At 49.8% G+C, this 18,777-nt stretch overlaps 1 protein-coding gene across 3 annotated transcripts in view; it reads right to left on the bottom strand.

The window, feature by feature from the left end:
* Positions 1–7,717: 7,717 nt before the first annotated feature.
* The window catches only part of LOC144249667 (small ribosomal subunit protein uS5m-like), a 46,978-nt gene continuing 35,918 nt past the window's right edge, over positions 7,718–18,777 (bottom strand). Inside the window, exon 11 of one of the 3 annotated variants that reach the window (XR_013342258.1) lies at positions 7,718–7,915. The gene's annotated coding sequence lies outside the window, so the exon portion shown is untranslated. Of the gene's footprint in view, positions 7,916–17,937; positions 18,117–18,777 lie in introns of those variants that run through there. The other 2 variants (XR_013342260.1, XR_013342259.1) reach the window with 2 other exon arrangements.

Genomic DNA, 18,777 nt, shown 5'->3' with positions numbered 1-18,777 from the left:
CAGCAGGGACCCTCAGCTCTGGAAAGGCAGGGGCAGAGGCGTGGTAGGTGACACTCAAGGAATACACTACCCAACATCCCCCACAACTGAGAGCCTCTGCCAGCTCAGGTCTCACACACAGACCTGAGAGCCCCCGAATCCAGCTTCTGTTCCACCAAACACTCCCCACTGATTAATCCCTGAGGACCCTCTATGCACAGGAGGTCCACTACAGGAACACCTTTCAAGGAAATAGCCCCTTGTACCCCAGTACCTCTTAGTTCACGTTGGACCCATCAAAGAGAAACAGCTAGACTTTGTATCTGGATTGGTTCCCAAAGACTCATGTGTTGAAGGTTTTCTCCCCACTGCAGCAATGATCACAGGTGGGTTTGGGGAAAAGCACTTGATGGTGGGTGCCTCCACCTTGACAGTGGACTCATCTACTCATACAGGGCTACACTAATTGGAGGGGTATGGTTTGGAGGTGTGTTGAGGTACTTAGGTACTCACCCCGGTCCGCCTGGCTCTCAGGCTCTGCCTGGCTTGATCTGCCATCTTCAACCTGGGCCAGCAGGTGGTGTGCTTGGTGCTCCAGGTTAAAGCCACTCAGGAGGAGCCACATGTACGGCAGCAGCTGCTGCAGACTCAGAGAGCCTGGAGGCTGATGGGAAGCCTCGGAGTAGAAGTTCACCCAGGTCCCCAGGAAGGAAGATGAGGCACTGTGGGGAGGCAGGTGTGGAGTCAGCAAAACCCTGGCCTTGCCTTCGCCACGGCCTCCAGAGCAAACCTCTGACCCTACCCTCCTGAACCGTCCCTGGTTCTGAACACACCAGTCCACCTCAGGCAAGACACAGTGGCTGTACAGGCAGGGTCAGGACAGGTCGCTACAGGCAAAGAACCTTCAACGAAGGAGCGCTAGATCCATGGTTTGACCAGCTCTCCCCTCCTCTGGGCAGGCCTGACACTCTTCTTCCTCTTGGCTACATGCTCTCCAACCTGGAATGCACCTTCTGGGAGTGTCTGTCCTCCTGCCCACTCTTCTCGGGGCTCAAGAGACACCTCCTCCCCTGGCGTGGGCTGCAATGCTACCTCATTCTCTGTGAGCTCTCACTGAGTTCCCCTGAGTAGCGGTGGACCTCTCTTTTCCCATGAGTGCAGACCACATCTCTGTGGCCCTGGGGGAGGACAGGGAGGTGTGGTGTGGGGGGATCCATTATCCCAGGGCCTTCCCCAGAGGACCCTGACTCCACCTACAACTCCCCGCCTTACCCCTCCTACTGTTGAAGCCCCACACCTTACACTGCAGGCAGAAAACTGAATTGGGGAGAGCAGTCTTTCCTCAGCCTTCCCAAGTCAAATCACCTTGCAGGTCCCTATTCTGGAAACAGGAGCCCACCCTCTTGACCCCAAGCCCATTCCATGTTGAAGTTGGTCCAAGGGTCCACCATAGTCACTGAAGAGGACAACGTGCAGTTATGCCTCATGGAGTCAGGGATGCAGTCACATGGAGGATATGTACTCATGGCACCTGCGGTTTAGGCTGACCCCATGAAAAGGGACACAATGGCAATCATTTGCACCCCATTTTTCACTGAATTATGAAACGTGACTGGAAACGTGTCTTCACACAGTGGGTGCTTTCTCCATGTTCACCAGTGAATGAGCCCAAACTGCTGATTCCCACATATCTCTGGGTGTGGGAGCTGCCATGTCCAAAGCCCCTGTCCAGCTATGTCCCAGCTAGGACGCTCTGTCCCACTACGGAAACTAACATGTCTTTATTAACCCAAAAGTGCTTTTCCCAAGGCCCGAGTTTTGAGACGCCTCTGGCACAGATCTACGTTCTTCACAAAGCCAACATCACACCAGAAAGACCACCTGGCCTCACTGAGTCCACCTGGGAATGAGCTCAGTGCACACCATTGAGCTGTGGTGCCCAGTGTGTGGGGACTGCTCCACGGACCTCTGTGGATCAGCTGGAGTCAGGATGGTTTCTCTGCCTGAGAGGGGAAGTTCACTGCCCTTGCAAGGCTGTGGCAGGCACCTCCAGGACTCCTCCCATTCGGGGCTGACATTCCACTATGAGTGTGGTCCTCTATCTCATTAGGTATCACAAACCTTTGGGTCCCTGAGAGGCACATGGCAGCCCCAAGACAGAGGCATGAGGGGGCTACACACTTGGGCTTGGTGGTCTGGTGCTTACCTTGGGAACAAGAGATCCAGCACCTGCTGGGTGGGGATGAAATCCCAGGAGATTAACCCCATGTGGCTGCTGAACTGTAGGTTCCTCCCACAAATGACAGGCAGGAGCTCATTCCTAAGCTGGTCCTGCCTGTAAGGTTCAAGGCTCTGAACCCTGAAGGGCTCCTCCGTGTTCTGATCATTTTCACCCTGGGTTGGGACCAAGAATGGTGGGTTCAAAATGGAAATGGTGACAAACAGAAAAATGACTTGTGCCAATACACTAGAGTCAAAGCACAATGGGACAGTTCCCATCAGTACAAACACACACACACACACACACACACACACACACACACACACACACAGAGTCAGAATAGGAGTCCTGGGCCATTCATCAGGGATCAGACTAGAGGGCCTGCTGGGCTCACCTGCCCTGTGCTACTCACTGTTACTCTTGAGCTCCTCTGCGACAATCGCCAGAGGCTCTGGCGTCTAAGATGAAGCCTCACCCAGTGTATCCACAAAAGGGCTAGTTGGCCCCCCTGAGATTCCTGGGAGCCTGAGGCTCGGCATTGTCTGCAACCACAGGAGAACATCCTTCTCCCTCCAGTGGCTCCAACCAAGTGAGCTCGGATGGCTTGGTCAGTGAAGTGGGTGCCTGGATACCAGGGTTCCATGTTCTGTTTGATCCATTGTCAAGGCAATGATGTCATTTCCTGTGCCCATACCTGAGCCTCTTTTCACATAAGACCACTTTCAAAAGCCCTATGGGCTGCTGATTTCTCCTCCATGCCTACCCATCTCAGGTGCGCAGGTGTTCACCAACAACTACCCAAACATCCCCACCAGCATCTGCCCTGCTTGGTGCCACTAGAGTTCCAGCTTGGAGCCTTCAAAAATGCATTCACAACCAGTCCTTCCCTCTCAGCAGCTTTTGGACCCTGGTCCCATCATTGTGCAACTCATGGTGTGCCCAGTCTTTTCTGGAAAGTAGGGTAGCATCTAATCTCTAGGGTTTATTGTGTCTATTGGCCCCTAACACCCTCTATTCTCTCTGAAACCAGAGATGGGACTCACAGGTGGCTAAAGCACAAATGTACAGATGGGACAATCACAAGAAGGGGAGAGACAAAGAATGCACCCTAACTCAATCAGGCCTGTGTCCCACACAGGGACATGGCCAATGTCCGTCCCATCGTGGCTGCAGTTCCCTCTCTACACCATGGCAAGTTGGAGGGGACTGAGATGCAGAGGCTGCTCCCCTCTGCCATACAACTTCCCAAGGCTTCTCCTAAGATTTCAAAAGGGCCAAGTGTGTCTAGTGTTGGGGTCTCACAGAGACTCCGAGGTACCACAGCATCCTGCTGCCCAGAACCGGTTCACCCCTCACCTCAAGGGGGCTCAGCCTCTGGATTCATGGGAATTGAGGTGGGTACAGGTGATGGGATATCACCTCCAAGACTGAGTTATGCCAAGTCCATGACCCCTGTCTGCATCCCTGTCTCCAGCACCACTCCCCCCTCTCTCTTTCCTCCTCAGAGCAAACAAATCCATTTAGCAAGTGTGTCCTGTGATAAAGACATGACGGTCACCCATCCTCTCATTACAAAAACACTGAGGCTCAGCCAACATGGATCCTACCAGGAACACAGGCATAAACTCAGAGTCCGATCCTCCCAGCCGAGCCTCGGTGGAGCCTGGACTCCCAGCCTCCTGAGTCAAGGAAACAGAGGTGCCTAGCCGAGCCACCTTGGATGCAGCCGCACACAAACTGAACTCATCAATGCCCCTTGCTCTCAGTTGTGAGTAAGAGGGGAGGGTGTTTCACAACCCTGGACATCCAGTGCAGTCTCCAGGCTTTGGGGTGTGCCCTGGCCTCTCTCTATCTGCCCAGGCCCTCCAACCCACACTGGCCTCTTACCCAACCTCCTCCTAGGGCCAAACTCAATCCTGCCTCTCAATTTCTGCTGCCTTCCCCAACACACTGCTCCCCAAAATGAGCAGGGCTGGCTCTCTGTTATCATGCTGGTGCCAGCAGCAATGCCACCCCACTGACAGAATTCTGAGTCCCAACCTAGGCACTCCAGCTGTCTTTGCCACACCTGGCCTGTTTGGGCTCTGGCTCTTGCTCTTTTCTTTCATGTGCATGTGTTTTGAGGTTTTGAGTTTCTCCCACTGCAGAACTGCAGCTGTGGCAGGGTAGAGCTCATGAGGGTGACACTCTGAGCCACATCCAATCCCATCAGGACTGTTAACTGGGGTGATGCTGGAACACAGTGATGAGTGAACACATGGGAGGTCGTTGGACCCACCTTGCCTCTGAGTGGTTTCCTTTCAGGACAGGAATGTAGGGATGGGAGCCCCTGGCGCGGGATGCTTTGCACAAGGCGTGACCACGGGCTCTTTCCTGGCAAAAATGGCTCCACTCAGCATGGAGAGCACTGTCATTCCTGGTGGCTAACAACAGCCCTGGACCCCAGAAAGGAACCCACACTCAAGATTAACGTCTGAGTGTGCGTGTCCTTGAGGAAATGAGGTCTCCTGATCCCAGGTGCAAAGGGGTAAGTCCTCTAACTCCAGGGGCCATGAAGGGACATCTGAGTTTCCCTCGTCCTTCTTTCCCTCTCTGAACCCAGGGTGTCCTCACACTAACCACAGTTAGGACCCTGGCCTCATTCCCCAGTGAGGATCATTAGGCTCCATAAAGGACAGTCTCTAAGATGCTCAGTGGACCAACACCCTCTGCACAACCCATAACCCTATTCACCCAAGAGGCAAGAGGATTTCTATTCAGGAAAACCAGGAAAGGGAGAGCCTTTCTCAAGGACACAAGGACATTAGTGAGTGAGGGAGTGATTAATGGATGGAGAACTATTTCCAACACCAACTTCCAGGAGCATATATGGCCCTTTGGAGAATTCTGCAGTGTGTTGGTGATTAAGGAGAACGTGTGAATCCAGGGGTCACTAGGTCCTCTCAGCCATAAGGAGGGAAACTGCCATAAAGGAACTAGGACAAGGGTGCGAGGAATGCTCACTGGGGGGAGATCGGAAGGAAGGAAAGTGTACTCATTAGAAAAGTGTCGCCTGAAAATTCTTAAGCCAGCCAAAAGTTGTGCGAACTTGTGTGGGAAAAGAGTCTTTGCACAGTGATGAAGCTAAGAGCTCACATGATGGAACACAGCATCAACTGGGACCAAATCCAATATCTGATATTCTTGTAGGAAGAGGAGAGTCTGGACCCAGATACCAGGGAGACTTGGGGATACCAGCTATGTGAGGTTGGAGCCAGGGCGGGATGCCCATATGGGAACCACAGATCGTGGGCAGCAATAGGAGAGTGGGCAAGGGCTGGGAGAGTTGGGGGGACAGTCCCCTAGGAACCTGTGAGGTGTTTTGGCAGTGAGACCGCCCAACACCTTGTGTGTTGAGCCCCTGGAGCTTGAGGGAAGGCCCTTCCTCTGTTGTTGGCCACCCAGTTGACAGAGTTTGGTTGTAGCAGGCCTAGGACCCAGCCGAAGGTCTGAGCATGTTGGCCATGCAGGGTGGATCTGGACCGCAGACACACTCTGATGACTGTAGGGTTTCAGCCATGCATCAACACAAGCACCAAGTCAGGCCAGGTGGGGAAAGGGCTAGGAACACACTCTGGGGGCTGGTGCCTATATTACTGGGAGCACTTCTGACCCCAATTCCCTGATCTGCTGCCAACACAAGCTACAGAGGAGGGTGGAGGGACACAGAGCATGGATCTTCCCCACTCAGTGGGCCCAGGCATGTACCATGGCCAGCAGCCTCGTGCCTTGCCCGGTGAGTCCTGAAGCGGCCCCCTCTTCCCATCCTGAGAGCTCTTCCCTTCCTCATGTGCTACTACCTTCCCACTGTCTCTGGAAATATCTACTTGCGGTGGTCCTCAGGCAGTTTATGATTTAAGTTAAAAAAAAAAAAAAACAGGTCTTGGTGCTCAAAAATATTTGATTTGCCCATCCTCATCCCCCAACCCCAATATTTTCATTATTTCCTCAACATATGAAATTTTACTAGCAAAAAGTTAATTTTGAATTATACAAAGTTGATTCAAATAACATTGGTATACATAATCAATCACTGTACTTTCAATGTTTGTTCTCCTTTCCTGTTAGAAACTGCTCGGAAAAAAGAGAACAGAGGGGGCTGGGGATGTGGCTCAAGTGGTAACGTGTTCGACTGGCATGCGCGAGTCAGTGGGTTCGATCCTCAGCACCATATAAAATAAAATAAAATAAAGATATGTCCACTGAAAACTGAAAAAAAAAAAAAAAACAAAGAGAACAGAGGACAGACTCATGGAAGTACTTGAACTGATAAGAAGCTCCCACTCAAGCTCAGCATTCAGTCCTGGACAGGGTAAGACCAGGCCACTTTGACATATGTTCCAAAGAGTCTACCAGACAGAATCCTCTGACTGATCCCTGACTGAGCCATAGGAACTGGCTAGAAAAGCCTTCACATCCTCAATACATTCTTCACTTCAGAATACTGGACAAGCATTGATATCCATCTCTCGTTACCTTGCTCCCCAGCCAACCATTCTTCAACAAATTCAAAGGAGCAACTCATGCAAGCACACAGAAAGGGATGTTCACTACACACATCCATGGGCGAAAAAGACAACTGGTATTTCTTGTTTGGGCTATTTCAAATGAAATCACTTCTGCATGACCTCCACAAACCAAAGGAAAATATTTTTGAAATTCCCACGTAGAAGACAAGATACACTTGTCAAGGAGGCAGTGCCAAGAATTTTGACACTCCAAATGTAGAGTGTGTGTTTAGGAGGCAGTCACAGTTTCCATGAGAGAGTCCCATGAAATCAATTAGGAAGATCCATGCTCTAGCCCTACCATGCAAGTGATGTGACTTGAAAGAGTCACTTAGTCTTAGTAACCATCATCACTAACAACTAAGTCAATGAATAAAGGTCCTCAGGTGTCAAGCTACAAAATGTGGGATGAGCATGGATGAGGATGGGTGGGAGAAGTCTCCAACTCTAACACAATTAGGGAAGGCTGTGCCTGTCCTCAAGTGGCTGGGGGGGCTTGGGATCCTGCCACAGAGGGGGATTCCAAACCTCACATCCCCTGACCCAGGCCAGAAGACCAGGTAGAGTCCAAGAATCCTGGGGTGGCCCAATGGCAATAAAGGTCAAAAGGAACTAGGGATCTGCCTGGTCCCTCAATCCCCTACTCTGAGCAGGGCTGCATGACGAGGCCAGAGGCCATCCACAGCAATCTGCCTTTACAGGAAAACAGGGACTGCAGGCTGCCTCTGGCTCACTGAATCAGGGTGGTGTTTTCATAAAGCAAGACCACTTCCTCACATTTGACCAGCAGCTCATGTGTTGACAGCACAATGACTGACTTGACTCAGGCCCTGATGAATGAAATAGAAAATTCATAGCAAACCCATCTTTAGCTCTTCCACATCATCAGGGGCTCTGATTCAATTCCGTCCAGAAAGGTGTCTGAAATGATTTCTAAACATGCTGGGGACTCACCTCTGTGTGGAACTTTTCAGGAAAAAGGGGATCAAATCTCATGAAGCAACTCTTCTCTCTTCTAGCCCATGGGCAATGCAAGGAACCTGCATGATACCAGAGGCTCACTTCTCTCTTCTCATGTCTTCTGGAAAGGATTCGTTAATGCTTCCTGCAAGGTGAAGCAGAAGCCTGCATTCCCAGCTGCACAGAAGTGTTTGAGGGCAGTGTCTCCCTTAAAACCCAAAAATAAAAAAAACAGGTCATTCAACAGGCACATGGATTAGAGTACATGTTCAATGATCCCTCCTCCCTGGAGCCTTCCACATGCCCATCTTCCACATTCACAGAGCAATGCTTGGCCATTCTCAAGACCAGGAGACCATGATGCTCATCACCAGGAAGTCAATAAGGAACATGAAGAGAGCAGCATGGATTGCAGAAGGTGGCACATCAAGGATCTTCAGCTCTGCTGCTAGAACACAAGAGCTTAACTTCAGTATTGACTTTTTGCCAACTACCAAGTACGATAGCAGTGTCAAGCCCAATATGCAGATATGCAAGTAGTAGGTGACACCCCGCATCCATTCACAAAAGTGGGCAACATCTGCATCAGAACAAGGAAGTATCTTACCCTTACTCATAAAAATCATCAGAAACAAAATAAAATGGATGCAAGACTTCTCATTTCACTATTAGGTAGCTGTTGGAATTCCCTATTAAATAATACCTCCTCCAAAATAAAAAGTATCTCAGACATGTGTCAACTATTCAATGGATGACATTTTAAAAACTATGGCCTTTACTTAATATTTATGTATGCTATATCCCTGCCTAAGGCTCTATGAGAAAGGAGCACATAGAATTGGATCTTTGAAAATCTCACATTTGCTGATAAATATTACTGCTGATCTCAGGCATGGCGAAGTGAAAAGTGGGACTTTGGATATTCAAAGAATGCTATGTTGTGGGATTGGTGTCCCTGATTCATACATAGCATATGGTTTCTATGAAATCCAGTGAGGGAGCAGGAGTAACGAAGCTGATTGCACAGATGACCTCAGGGAATACTGACAGATAGGCCAAATGAAAAATATGTTCCAGCTAACCATTGGTATTTGGGCTTCTGATCCCAGTCCTGTTTTTAAAAAAGGTGCAGACAGGCAGTGTTCATTAAAAACTGTCTACCATGTAAAAGTGGGTAATTTAAATGGCATCTAGTTACACATCTGATAGAATGGTCTGGCAACATATGAATTTCATTCTAACAACAACAACAACAACAAAACATAGAAAATGAGACATAAAGATAAAACCTTGTCTTCACCAGGATGCCTAAAAATAGGTTTTATTTGGCTCATGCAAATAAATATCTTTCAATAGAATTTCTGATTTCTGAATGAATCCATTCAACTTCATACTGCACAGATCACAAGGTTTTCTTCACAGAATATTCTCTTCTTCTTCTTAAAGCCTCACATAGAAAATGTCTCACAGGACATAGGAGGGGAATGACCCAAAGGATGAGAGAATGGCTGGAACCGTTCTCAAATGTGCCCATGTAGCCTAAAGTTTGAAGGCATCTAATTGTACTCTAAAACAATTATGAACCTATTTGATCCATTATTAAGAAATATCACCACTTTACCACTTGAACCAAATCACAGAAAATTGGAAACAGATGATCATTTGCTTTGATACCTTTACTTCTGTTTCATTACTCAGAGTCGATCAACTCTATACTTCAAGTGACACAGATTTATTACAGAATGCCTAAGATCCTAAGGATCTATTTTAGCTCAGCCCATGGTATTGCTTCATTATTTTATTATTTTGTAAGTAATAAAATATAACTTCATGTTGGATGATATATTCAAGCCATGAATATATCATCCAACATTGTTCTTCCCAAAATATTAGCCCAATTTCTGCGCGTGCTCACTTACTGTTTAGGAATTTTACTAATTGTTTGAAGGTTCTAGAGGACCTGTTAGACTCCCAATGGACAAACCATACAACATACTCCAGAGAACGGACGAGTGCCATAAGAAGAAAATAAGGTCAGCCTACAGCAATGGGCAGCTGCCTGCCCTCGGCTGGGAGGAGCCCTGGCCATGGCACCAGGGCTGCTGGGCAGCAGAAGCCTCCACAGCCCTGCAGGGAGCCTGGAGCACAGCTCTGCCTAACCATGCTCAGCCCTGGACAGATGCACATGAGTTCCCATCACAGGCTCGAGTGTGACAGTCCCAGGTGCATGCCTGTCATGCCAGCCACCAGGGAGGCTGAGGCAAGAGGAACGTTTGAGGTCAGCCTTGGCAACTTAGACCCCGAGGCAAAGGGGAAATACTTTTACAGGGGTCTCTGAGGGTGTAGCTCAGGTAGGTCACTTGCCTCACAGGCTCAAGGCCCTGGGTTCAATCCCCAGAACCCACGTACACACAAAAAGTGAACTTGGAATATTGTTGAAAATGATGGATCAGGTACACACAAGGACTTCAATATGACCTCTCAGAGGAGCTCAATTTGAGATCAGACTGAACAAAAGACCACCTGGACCATTGACTCAGTGTCTGAAACCCTCTGTGAGCATGGGAAGCACTGCTGGCAAGACAGCAGAGGGCCAAAGCACTTGTGCCCCCTGCAGGGGTGTCTCTTGTCTACCGCCAAAGACTGTTCCCCTCCTGGGGCAGCTGAGAGCAAGCTGGGCCTTGGAGCAAGGACTAGTGCTTTAGATATAGACTATGCAAGCAAGGGGCAATGTCTTTAATAAAACTAAAATTAAAAAGTCACATTGAAAAAATTTTAAAAAGAAGAAAATAAGGTCAAGTAGAGGAAGCCCATTTTCACAGGAAAAAATCCCCCAGTGAAAAGCATCAGAATAGATACCAAGAAAAATACCAACAAAAACAGTGTGCTCCCACTATGTATCTACTCAACATGCAAAAGTTAGAAAGCTAGATAATACAATCCTGGCCACAGGTAGAGCTATGCAGAAGAGCCACCTGGCAGTGCTTAGTCAAAGAAGTAAACATGCACACTTTGACCTAGAAATTCCACCTGTGTGTAAACCAGGCGGTGCTTCAGCAGTTTCACAAGGGGACATGCACAGGGAAATTTATCCTCAGGTTCTTATAGAGTTGTCTGTGCTTACAGGGAGTTGATGGTTGTCAAGATGCCCACAGCTGCGAAAGTCAAAAGCTAAAAAAATAATAGATGCCAACCTGGATATATTAATAATCCCGCATCTATGATCACCTTCATAAGGTAGCTTCCCAACTTCTGTGTGGAAGTGTGTTTCTCCTTGGCCCTTACACTGTTGTGGAGACCACTAGGAGTTCAGCTTTGTGCAGGATCATCTGACCTGGACTTTTTGCAAGACCTGTACAGCCCTCACACATGCTCAGATGCTACAGGACTTTTCAGACCAGTCCAGACAACAGTAGGCATCCATTCATTGTCTGCACTCTACAGATTCCTAGATGCACGACATTCATTACCATCAAATGCAGAATTTTCATCAAAAACTAATATATATATCATTCCAATCTGAATCAAGAAAATCGGAAATATCCCCAAATCCAAAGAGTGGATCCCCATTGTGATGCTACAAGTTGAAAATTCCACAGCTGACCTCATGGGATGGTTCACAGTCAAAAGACAGCTGCATGAAAAATATTACATGACCTTCCTGCTATGTGAAAAGTGGCATGTGAAGTACACATGCATGTCTTCCTCAGACATGGGTTCATTTGCAAGACACCTTGTGCAATTGAAAATACTCCAAAAGGGGAGAAATCAAAACCATGTCTCCAAAGTATTTCAGCAGAGACCAACTCCATCTGCCTATCTATCTCTCAGTGAGTGTGTGTGCTCTTGTGTGTGTTTGTGTGTCTTTGTTTGTGTTTGTACCATCATAGCTGATACTTCATTGCCCCCATTGGAAAACTGACTCAGATAATGCCATCTGCCAAACTCCTAAAAACCAAAGTTCTTGCTGATAGAATGAAACACTCCTTCCTGTTGGTTTGGATGTGTCCTTTAGGAATCACTGCTACATTTAGTATACTCAAATCATCACAGTAGATCAGGTAACAAAAACATATATATTTTAAAATAATAATATATTAATGGAAACAACAAATACAGGATAGAGTAACAACTGTGTTACTAAACAAGGTCAAGGACAATGGCAAACTATAGATTCAAACTTTGAAGAAAATAGTAATCAATGTAAATATTCCTGGGCTGCCTCAGCCCCGCCCAGGCACACAGCAGCAGAATGGTTTTGCAAGCATCCTCAGGAGGGCTGGAGCCTTCTTTCCAGGACGAGAGGGAGGTTGAGGCTGGATCCACCCATCATTCTTTTGGGAGAGGCTCCTTTTCCTCAGCACAAAGTTGGATTTTTTGTGAGGATTCTTGGCATAAAATACGTTGGCCTCTGCTGGAATCCTCAGCTCTGGGGAGAGAGGGGTGTACAAAAAGAAGGTGGCACTCAGGAGGTGCTCCCTAGGACACGCCAACATCTGAGAGCCTGTGCCAGAAAAGGCCAGAGCCACACACCTGAGAGCTCTCCAATTCAGCACCAATACCAACAAAGACAGCCTCCACAGTCCTCCCTGAGGAAGAACTAGGCAGAGCACTTCAACAGACCTAATGTCTGTTCCTACCAAAGGCTTTGGACTCCAGAATATCTCAGGTCCTCTTGCATCTGCCAAAGCACACCACTAGGGTTGGCATCTGAAATCTCCCACAAAAGGCTCCTGTGCCGAAGATTCAGTCCCCACATGAGCCATCTTCATAGGTGGGTTTGGAGGGAAGCATTGGATGGTGAGTGCTCTGATGTCAACATGAAATTCTCATTCAAGATGAATACACTACTGGGGGGTGGGAGGGACTGGAAGAAAGGTTGAGCATGGTTGGAGGAAGACCTAAACAGGGTTGTGCCCTGGGCAACAGTACCTTGTTCCTGTTGGCTCCACTGAATCCTCATTCTCCAAGTAGAGGTCCTCCCTCTCCATCTTTCTCTCTCTCCCTCTCTGCCAGCCTCGTTCTCTCTCTCCCAGTCTATGCCTTTGTGGCAAGGGCTGAGGAGCTCTCCACTGCCACACACTAGAGCTTTATGGACAGCCTCAGTGCACAACCAAAGAGAAAGCTATGAAACCCAGAGAAAAGGCCTAGGATTCCTCCTCTGAGTTATTTTCCTCAAGTATGGCCACAGTGAGGACAGGCTGACCAGCACGGATACCACGTTAGAGCCATGCTTCTGCGTTGGTGGAGCCCGCCTCCATGTGAACCAGGCTTCTGAGAATGGAGGCCACATTCCAAATACTGCCCTACTGAGAACAATGGTTCCAAAGACCAGCAAAGGGACTGCTTCCCTCCAACATGGTGTATGGCCCAGTGGTGCCATGACCCCGAGTGGGGGAATACAACAGCCGCTTCTCCTTCCTCTGAACATGTGTTTCCTGTCGCCCTCCTCTAACCTAGAGCCTGTTCTCCATCCCTTCTGGGTTGGATGTGGAGATCTCTGCTATGAATTTCTTAGGCTACCAAGGCCCCAGACAGACTTCCTCTTCCATAGACTCTACTAACCTAACAGTAGGTTAAGATAGGAGACAAGTGATCCTAGAACTCATAGGGATGGTGGTCTTCAGGGTACATAGGCTGGGATAATGGCTGCTGTGGTGTTTGGCTCACAAAAACCAACCAACCAACCAACCAACAAAAAAGCGCTGGCATTATTATCAGATGAGCTCTGTGGCTAAGTGCTCAGGAAGCCCTCATCTGACTTTAGTTAGGGATCACAACCTGGCTATTGTGATCACTCCTTGCCTAGTGGACTCAGGTGCGTAAGACCATGGAATTTATGCAAAGACAGATGATTCAGGCTGTCTCCCAGGCTGTGTTTTCTTCCCAATTTCATCCTGTTACTGCTTGCTAGAATCCTGGCAATGCTCTGCCCAGGCAGTGGTTTTTTGGTCACACAGAAGGCTTTCAATAGTACTGCTTCAGTCCACAAAATGCCAGTTCCCTCTTTAGCCCATGCATTCCCATGTTCCTTTGAAACCACTCCTATCCCAGACCATGAAAACATACTGCTCCTGGAGAGAGGCTTTCCTCCTCACTCCTCAAAGATGTCAGCTTTGGATGCCTGTTCATGTCCAGGGGAGGGCACCTGGTGGGGAGCCGCAATATCCACTGGGGTATACTATTGGACCTCAAGACCTTCCACCAGCAGAAGTGCAGTTGGCTTTGTGCACGAACCCAACACACCTGTTGGAGTGTTCTTGGGGGGTCAGAGACTACTCTTTGTTGCTAAGAGTTGACCTGAGTCCACATCCTGACCCTTGCTCTCTGCTATCTGATTGTCTCACTTACTCTGACGGCGAGAGATGATTTGGCCCAGCTCATAATCCTCTGGATTCTCCTCAGTAAGGAAGTGTAGGTCGAGGGCGCTGCGGATGACAACAGGAGCCCTATCCTGGCAGGTCACCTGGAGCAGCATGGGAGACAGGCCTTCAGGAAATGGGCCTTGAAGTGACTACTCAAGGACAGTGGGCAGGGGCATCCTGGAGGCACCTCCACTCTAAATACAAGTGCAACATCCATGACCCTACTACCTGAGGCTGACCTCCTGCTCATCGTGTGGGCTCTTCCCACAGGCTACTAGCCCAATCCTTGTACATAGGACTTCCTGGGCCTGCCATTGCTCTTTGTGGAGCTGCACTCCTCTCGGAGTGAAAGGACCCCACTACCTGCATACAGATGCAATCTCATCCCACAAGTTGGGAGGAATGGGACAATAGCCTCCAAGATCCCAGGTATGCCCGAGGATGCAGGCGGCATTGGGAATGGCCTAGGCACAAAACCTAGAGGCTTTGGTCTGGATTGCCAGGGCCAAAAACAGACCCAGGAACATGACCACACACAGGAGTGCTGAAAGATAGCCACGAGAGCTCCTGGCCTCCAGAGGCTCAGTGCTGGCTGGGATGTAGGAGGGCACCTCATCCGGCAAGGGTGGTCATTGGGTTACCTGGACATTTAGTGTGCTTGCTCCACATCCATATCGACTCTGCAGAGAGACTCTCTCAGCTCCTTGTTCAAGGAACACGGAGAACCTCACACTGCTGTCCTCCTCCATAGACGTCAGCATCCCATACAAGGGAACCTGCAACCTAGTTCCTGTCCTATTCTCATCTGTCACCCATACCTGTCCCTGCCCTTCTGGACTGCATGCTGCCACCTGACACACAGACTCCCTCAGACATGGCAGTGGACAAGCTGCTGCACTCGCTCATCTCAGCTCCAGCCCTTCACACTGACCTCTCCCTTCTTGATTCCCATCTATCCTCCTGATCATCCAGAAGCTCCAAATTCAAGAGGGCATGAGTAGTCCATGGTATTGGACCAGTGTCTGCTCCCCACCCAGGTGTAAGCACCACGGGACACCCCTGCTCCCAGGCTTACCAGAACACTCTTGGCCATCTCTGGACTTTGTGTTTCTAAGTGGACACGAATTAAGCAGGTGTCTCCCACCTGCTTGTGGGAAAGCGGCCTGGAGGACTTGCAGGTTGATTCTGAGAACTGTGGGGGATGGAACATCAGCAAACCCAGAAACAGAAAGCCACCCCAGACTGTCAGTTGGCTCTATGGGCTTCCAGCAAATATGTCCAGGTGCTGAGGCTTCTTATTTCCTCAGGTCGGAGTGGAATGGCAGCACATGCACAGCTTGAATAAGGTAGGTGTTTACCTCCTTTCCCTTGACCTGGGGGCGTTTCCTCACGATGAAATATTGTATTCCCAGATTCATGGACAGACACACGAGTGAGTGGTCAGAGACCTTGATTTCTGCAGAGCGAAGTGGAGAGAATTGTTAGGTGGCACTCAAGGATTATACCACAAAACACCCACAACCCCTGAGAGTCTCCGCCAGGCCCATCACACTTTGGTATTTTGGGGCCAAGGCCCACTTTCTCTTGGCTGTCAGTTATCCTGAGCCCACTGTGGATCATGTCTCCCCACTGTCTGATTGTCCTACTTACTCTCATCCTCAGACATCATATACAGCAGCTCAAAGTTGTCCACATCCTCATGCTGCAACAAATTTTGGTCCAAGGCCCTGCGGATGAGGCTTGTCACCGTCTCCTGAAAGGTCACCTGGATCAGGGTGGGACAAATGTCATCAGAGAATGGCTTTTAGAAGAGCTACCCAGAAGACTGTGGTCAAACATTCAGGAGAAATCTCAGCTACATATACAAGGGCACAATCTTGTTATCCTGCTACCTGAGTGTGTCCTCCATATACCACCTGGGTTCTTGCAATGTGCTACTAGAACAATCCTGGTACAAATATCTGCCTGTACCTGCCATCTCCCCTCCCCCTGGGGAGCCACATTCCACTCATGTCAAAGGACCAAACTGCCTATGCACAGACACACTCTCATCTCACTGAGATGAGAGCAATGGGCCAGGGATCTGCGCACCAAGTGTGATCTGGGATGCAGGCTGCCTTTGTGGGTGGAAGAGGCAGATGCACTGAAAATTTGGGTCCTGACTGCCACGACACAAAACAGACTCAGATACAAGAGTGTGCACTTGAGTGCTTCATGATAGCTTTGAGAGGCCCTGGCCTCTGGAAGCTCGGTGCGGGTCTGGTTGTAATGATGTACTTGACTCAGCACTGGCAGTCACTGAACATGTCTCCTCTGCAGCTGGACACCTGCAGCGTTAGCTTGTCTACTGCACATCCATAGAAATTCTGCCAAGAACCCCTTTAGCTCCGTATTTACATACATGCAAAGCCTAACATTCCGAAGCTTTGGCATGACCCCCCAGGTGATCCCGACCCCAAATTCCTACACCTAGTCATGCTAAGGAGGTTCTCTTCCCTGCCACCAGGAACACATCCCCTCCTACACATGTGACAAGTCACTGCCACCTCCTCTGCTCCAACTTCACTCATTGAGAATACCAAGTTCTAGGCACTGCAGCCTGCACCCTGGACATATCTCTGCCTTCATCTGTCCACAGCACTTCCGTCTGCACTTCTGGCCTGCAAAACCCACAATACACAGGCCCACTCACCACTGAAGCTGGGCATGCTGATGCTCTCCCTCCTCAGGTCAAGCCCTTAAGACGGACCTGTCTCTTCTTTATTTCCCACCATAGCCCTGGGGTTGGCTGTGTCTCCTGCCTTCCACTGTGTGGACACCCAGGAGGCAGCCCTGCTGTCGGGCTTACCGGGATGCGCTTTGTCTCCCTCAGGCTCTGTCCCTCTAGGAGGACGTGAACAACGCGGCTGTCTTCCACCTGCTCGCTGGAGTGAAGCAGTGAGGAGCTGCTACTGGTGACTTTTCTCATGCAGCACTCATTGCTTTGGGTGGCCTGGGGCAATGATCCTGCAGCCACTGCCGAGCTGCTGCTCACAGCTGCTGGGGTCCTGGATGCCACTGCCACAGAAGGTTCCAAGAACTGTGGGGGATGACAACATCAGCAAAGCCCAGCAACTGCACCCCACCCAGCCTGGCAGTTGGCTCTGTGGGCATTCTACAACATCCATCCAGAACCTGAGGTTCTTGTCCCCTTGGAGGATGTGGAGTGGCACCAGGAGTAAAGACTGAAGAAGGTGGCTGTTTACCTCCTTTGGTTTGACCTTCAACGACTTGCTGGCATCTGTTTCTCGAAGAAGAAAGTCATAATGCACTCCTCCAATCAGGCCGTGATAGACTTTCGCATCAGCAGGGACCCTCAGCTCTGGAAAGGCAGGGGCAGAGGCGTGGTAGGTGACACTCAAGGAATACACTACCCAACATCCCCCACAACTGAGAGCCTCTGCCAGCTCAGGTCTCACACACAGACCTGAGAGCCCCCGAATCCAGCTTCTGTTCCACCAAAGACTCCCCACTGATTAATCCCTGAGGACCCTCTATGCACAGGAGGTCCACTACAGGAACACCTTTCAAGGAAATAGCCCCTTGTACCTCAGTACCTCTTAGTTCACGTTGGACCCATCAAAGAGAAACAGCTAGACTTTGTATCTGGATTGGTCCCCAAAGACTCATGTGTTGAAGGTTTTCTCCCCACTGCAGCAATGATCACAGGTGGGTTTGGGGAAAAGCACTTGATGGTGGGTGCCTCCACCTTGACAGTGGACTCATCTACTCATACAGGGCTACACTAATTGGAGGGGTATGGTTTGGAGGTGTGTTGAGGTACTTAGGTACTCACCCCGGTCCGCCTGGCTCTCAGGCTCTGCCTGGCTTGATCTGCCATCTTCAACCTGGGCCAGCAGGTGGTGTGCTTGGTGCTCCAGGTTAAAGCCACTCAGGAGGAGCCACATGTACGGCAGCAGCTGCTGCAGACTCAGAGAGCCTGGAGGCTGATGGGAAGCCTCGGAGTAGAAGTTCACCCAGGTCCCCAGGAAGGAAGATGAGGCACTGTGGGGAGGCAGGTGTGGAGTCAGCAAAACCCTGGCCTTGCCTTCGCCACGGCCTCCAGAGCAAACCTCTGACCCTACCCTCCTGAACCGTCCCTGGTTCTGAACACACCAGTCCACCTCAGGCAAGACACAGTGGCTGTACAGGCAGGGTCAGGACAGGTCGCTACAGGCAAAGAACCTTCAACGAAGGAGCGCTAGATCCATGGTTTGACCAGCTCTCCCCTCCTCTGGGCAGGCCTGACACTCTTCTTCCTCTTGGCTACATGCTCTCCAACCTGGAATGCACCTTCTGGGAGTGTCTGTCCTCCTGCCCACTCTTCTCGGGGCTCAAGAGACACCTCCTCCCCTGGCGTGGGCTGCAATGCTACCTCATTCTCTGTGAGCTCTCACTGAGTTCCCCTGAGTAGCGGTGGACCTCTCTTTTCCCATGAGTGCAGACCACATCTCTGTGGCCCTGGGGGAGGACAGGGAGGTGTGGTGTGGGGGGATCCATTATCCCAGGGCCTTCCCCAGAGGACCCTGACTCCACCTACAACTCCCCGCCTTACCCCTCCTACTGTTGAAGCCCCACACCTTACACTGCAGGCAGAAAACTGAATTGGGGAGAGCAGTCTTTCCTCAGCCTTCCCAAGTCAAATCACCTTGCAGGTCCCTATTCT

The sequence above is a fragment of the Urocitellus parryii genome, chromosome 12 (genome assembly GCF_045843805.1).
Source record: "Urocitellus parryii isolate mUroPar1 chromosome 12, mUroPar1.hap1, whole genome shotgun sequence".
Taxonomy (NCBI): domain Eukaryota; kingdom Metazoa; phylum Chordata; class Mammalia; order Rodentia; family Sciuridae; genus Urocitellus; species Urocitellus parryii.
Note: the sequence above shows the minus strand (reverse complement) of the source record. Positions and strands in the feature narration are given on the sequence as shown.